This window comes from Berghia stephanieae, unplaced genomic scaffold (assembly GCF_034508935.2).
Source record: "Berghia stephanieae isolate SIO BIC M18660-M18661 unplaced genomic scaffold, UCSD_Bste_1.3 scaffold5813, whole genome shotgun sequence".
Lineage (NCBI taxonomy): Eukaryota > Metazoa > Mollusca > Gastropoda > Nudibranchia > Aeolidiidae > Berghia > Berghia stephanieae.
The window spans coordinates 130-5,311 of record NW_027627304.1 but is presented as its reverse complement, the minus strand read 5'-3'; the positions used below and the strand labels follow the sequence as shown (position 1 = coordinate 5,311).

Sequence of the window (5,182 nt, the reverse complement as noted above, 5' to 3'; positions counted from 1 at the left end):
GGCCCCTTTCCCGTTGGGGCCCCCTGTACTCGTTGGCGGAGTGTTAAACGCTTTCCCCGACTTCGTGAGTGGGCGATCGACGCCCGGGCTCGATCGAGTTGGCCCACGGGCCGGCCAAAACCCTGCCGGGGTTCAAACCCCGGTTTGGGAGCTTTATTCATACGATTTTATCGCCTCGTCGATTCGAGGCTTTACCGCACGGGCGCCCCTGGGGTAAGAAGCTCTCGCTACGGCCGAGAAGGACTCTAGCGCCGGGACGCTCCCGCGGTAAGCCCTCCGAGGGCCGAGGGAAAAAACTTTGGTCGAGCGATTTCCTCTACGGAGCGAATTTGAATGAAATAAAACCCACCACCTATGATCGCACCTGGGACCTCCCCATTGCCGACCGGTTTTTGAACTTCGGGGCCCTTCCCGTTAGGGCCCTGTACTCGCTTGGCGGAGTGTTAAACGCGTTCCCGCTACTTCGCTAGAGTCGGGCGATCGACGACTCGGGCTCGATCGAGTTGGCCCACGGGCCGGCCAACCCTGCCGGGGTTCAAATCCCGGTTTGGGAGCTTTATTCATACGATTTTATCGCCTCGTCGATTCGAGGCTTTACCGCACGGGCGTCCCTGGGGTAAGAAGCTCTCGCTACGCCCGAGAAGGACTCTAGCGCCGGGACGCTCCCGCGGTAAGCCCTCCGAGGGCCGAGGGAAAAAACTTTGGTCGAGCGCATTTCCTCTACGGAGCGAATTTGAATGAAATAAACCCACCACCTATGAATCGCACCTGGGACCTCCCCATTGCCGACCGGTTTTGAACTTCGGGGCCCTTCCCGTTAGGGCCCTGTACTCGCTTGCGGAGTGTTAAACGCGTTCCCGCTAACTTCGCTAGAGTCGGGCGATCGACGACTCGGGCTCGATCGAGTTGGCCCACGGGCGGCCAACCCTGCCGGGGTTCAAATCCCGGTTTGGGGCTTTATTTCATACGATTTTATCGCCTCGTCGATTCGAGGCTTTACCGCACGGGCGTCCCTGGGGTTAAGAAGCTCTCGCTACGGCCGAGAAGGACTCTAGCGCCGGGACGCTCCCGCGGTAAGCCCTCCGAGGGCCGAGGAAAAAAACTTTGGTCGAGCGCATTTTCCTCTACGGAGCGAATTTGAATGAAATAAACCCACCACCTATGATCGCACCTGGGACCTCCCCATTGCCGACCGGTTTTGAACTTCGGGCCCTTCCCGTTAGGGCCCTGTACTCGCTTGGCGGAGTGTTAAACGCGTTCCCGCTACTTCGCTAGAGTCGGGCGATCGACGACTCGGGCTCGATCGAGTTGGCCACGGGCCGGCCAACCCTGCCGGGGTTCAAATCCCGGTTTGGGAGCTTTATTCATACGATTTTATCGCCTCGTCGATTCGAGGCTTTACCGCACGGGCGTCCCTGGGTAAGAAGCTCTCGCTACGGCCGAGAAGGACTCTAGCGCCGGGACGCTCCCGCGGTAAGCCCTCCGAGGGCGAGGGAAAAAACTTTGGTCGAGCGCATTTCCTCTACGGAGCGAATTTGAATGAAATAAACCCACCACCTATGATCGCACCTGGGACCTCCCCATTGCCGACCGGTTTTTGAACTTCGGGGCCCTTCCCGTTAGGGCCCTGTACTCGCTTGGCGGAGTGTTAAACGCGGTCCCGCTACTTCGCTAGAGTCGGGCGATCGACGACTCGGGCTCGATCGAGTTGGCCCACGGGCCGGCCAACCCTGCCGGTGGTTCAAATCCCGGTTTGGGAGCTTTATTCATACGATTTTATCGCCTCGTCGATTCGAGGCTTTACCGCACGGGCGTCCCTGGGGTAAGAAGCTCTCGCTACGGCCGAGAAGGACTCTACGCCGGGACGCTCCCGCGGTAAGCCCTCCGAGGGCCGAGGGAAAAAACTTTGGTCGAGCGCATTTCCTCTACGGAGCGAATTTGAATGAAATAAACCCACCACCTATGATCGCACCTGGGACCTCCCCATTGCCGACGGTTTTGAACTTCGGGGCCCTTCCCGTTAGGGCCCTGTACTCGCTCGGAAGACCGTTTACGCGGGTTTAAACGCGTTCCCGCTACTTCGCTAGAGTAGTGCGATGGGAAATTCGGGCTGTTTCGGAGGTCGGGGGCTCGGGTTTGCCATACGTGCCTGGGGTCGAATCTGAATTTGCACCAAAAAAATTTTTTTTTTTAGTAGTCCGCAAGAGGAAAAGGGCTACCTTACCAGGGGTTTGGGACGTAGTATAGGGAAGGCGGTCGTCGGTCGGAAAAATTGAAATTGAAGCAAGGCGAGCCGAAAGGCGCGCGGTGGCCTCTGGTACACCCACGGTCACCAGCGCCTGGACGAGCGGTGGTCGGAGAGTCCGGAGTCGGTCCCAGGTTAGCTCCTCGGTAGAGGACCTAGAGTCGTGTGAGCGCGAGCGTTGTCCGGGCGGTCGGAGCAGTCCGACCCAGCAGCTGAGAAGGCCGAAGGGGTGTAACGTTTGTGGCGGGTAGAGTCGAGAAGGGCCGTCGGCGAAGGAGTCGAGCGCTGGAGTTCTCGGCGTCTGGGCTTCGGTCGTCGGCGCCCGTAGCCTCCTGTCCCAGCGGGTCCGTCCCGCCGGGTTGGAAATGGATACCTACCAGGTTGATCCTGCCTGTAGTCTTATGCTTGTCTTGAGGGTTAAGCCATGCACGCCTATGCTCACCCTACACAGAAGGGGAACCGCGAAATGCTCAGTTTATATCGGCGATAATACACGGGGTGGGCGATGTTTGTCCGGACACCTGTAGGAATCCCAGAGCTAATACGTGCACACGAGTCCTCCTCCTAACGGGGTTACCTCCGCGGGGAGAGGGCGCATTTATTAGGATCTTGACCGGACCGGGCGGGTGGTTAACGCCGCCCGCCAGGCTGAGGCGAACTCTGGGTATGTTGACGACTCGCTGTTAGCGCGCGTGACCCAGTTTGCTCGCCGTCCCATCAAATTTAGACGGCCCGGGCAAGAGCCCCCACGTGTTGGCTACGGGTGACGGAGGATCAGGGTTCGATCCGGAGAGGGAGCCTGCGAGACGGCTACCCACGCTTAAGGGTGGCAGCAGGCGCGCAACTTTACCCACTCCAGCACGGTGAGGTAGTGAAGATAAATGTCGGGGCTGGGTCGCATGCGAGCCTAGCCGGTCGGATTGAGCGTAGACCAATACACGTGCCGTTGATTGACCCTATCGGAGGGCAGCTGGTGCCAGCAGCCGCCGGTAATATTCCAGCTCCGATGGCGTTATGTTGTAGTTGCTTGCGTTTAAAACGCTCGTAGTTGGATCTCTGAATGGTGACGGCAGCGACAAACCGCGGGTGACGTTGCCCCGGCGATTATGCACCGTCGTGGTTTTGGGGATGGAGCAAGCGGTGTCCTTCGGTGCCGCCAACCGGACCCTCGCGAGGATCTCGCCGGGCATCGCTTGCCCGTCGCTGCCGGTTTTTTAGTCTCTTTTCCGTCTTAAGACCGTGTCGGCTTGGTACGTGGCGTTTCTGGGCCGACACTAAGGTACGGGCGGTGTTTCTCCTGAATCAATTGGAAGTGCTCAAAGCAGGTCGTGCTCGCACAGCTTTGCTCGGAACGATGTGATGACGCCACCGCCCCGCAATGTAACCACGGGACCGGTCTCCGTTGGGGGCGGTGGGCAGAGGTCTATAGAGACGGCCGGGGGGCGGCGTTGCGGTACTACCGCGGGAGGGGTGGAATCCGACGATCGCGGTGGGTACGAACTAAGAGCGAAGGCACCGGCCAAGAGCGCCTTCGTTGATCATGAACGAAAGTCGGAGGAACGAACGCGATCAGGTACCGCGGGTAGTTCTCGACAGTAAAACCAATGCCGACCGGTTACGCGGGGGACGTCCCCTGTGGGGGAAGCCATCGCGAGGCCCCGGAGAAATCAGAGTGCCTGGGCTCGGGTGGGGATATGTACGGTCGCAAGGCTGAAACTTAAAGGAATTGACGGAAGGGCAACCACAGGAGTGGAGCCTGCGGCTCAATTTGACTCAACACGGGGAAGCTGTACCAGGTCCGGACACCGCGTGGATTGACAGACTGAGGCTCTTTCATGATTCGGTGGGTGGTGGTGCATGGCCGTTGCTGAGCGCGTGGAGCGGATCCGTCTGGTTCATTCCGATAACCGGGCGAGACTCTGCCCTGGCGGATAACAAACGGCGGTCAAGAGGGGTCCGCTCACGGGTTGGGTCGGCCGTTCGGCTCTCGGGTCGGGCGTCGGTCTTCCCACTCAGGGAGAGGCGGTTGCCCGGACCGCGTCCGTACGCGCAGGCCGCGTCCTGCAGGGATTGACCTCGAGCAGTGCGTACGAGATGGAGCCATAACAGGTCTGTGATGCCCTTAGCAGATGTCCTGGGCTGCACGTGTGCTACAGTGGTGGCGCCAGCCGGCGCGGTGTGTAGACCGTGAGCGTAGGAGTCTTCATGTCCGGGGGCGGTCTTCCTGCGAGTTGGGCCGTGAACTCGGAATGCCACGTAGTCACGGGTCAGCATCCGTGCCGACTACGTCCCTGCCCTTTGTACACACCGCCCGTCGCTACCTCGGTGGACGGCGCAGCCAGGGCCCCGGAGTGGCCGGCGAGACGGAGCTTCGGGCTCCTGAAATCGCAGTCGTCGCGATGTCGCCCGAACTGCGCTGCCCCGAGAGGGTAAAAATCGTAACAAGGGTTACCGTAGGTGAACCTTCGGTTAGGATCACGTCCGATTTCGTTTTGCCCCCAGCCCGCCCGCCCGCACGGGTGAAGGGTTAAAACACTGTCCGGTGAGGCGGGCTGCTCCTGGCCGGGGGAGCGGTCCGAAGCGATAAACGGGGGCTGCGGGCGTTGGCCGCGGAGTAACCCGCGCGCGCAACGCTTGCCCCCCCACCCCTTTGGTCGTCGTTTGGCCCTTAAAGCGAGAGAAAATAAATACAACCTTTGGGGGGTTTGGATCACTCGGCTTTGCGCGGTCGATGAAGAGTGCGGGGCCCGCCGTTTGGGGGTCGTGTGAACTGCAGCTGCCTCATTGAACCATCGACGTTTTTGAACGCAAATTGCGGCCGTGGGCGTTTAAGTCACCGGCCACGTCCGTATGAGGGTCGGCCCTACGACGTCGCCGCAACCGGTTCTTTCTGGGGGGGACTGAGCGGCGCGACGGGCCGTACCGGTTCGGGTCTCG

At 60.4% G+C, this 5,182-nt stretch overlaps 1 pseudogene; it reads left to right on the top strand.

Moving 5' to 3' along the window:
- Positions 1-2,619: 2,619 nt before the first annotated feature.
- LOC144962078 (small subunit ribosomal RNA) lies at positions 2,620-4,726 on the top strand (annotated as a pseudogene).
- Positions 4,727-5,182: the final 456 nt, after the last annotated feature.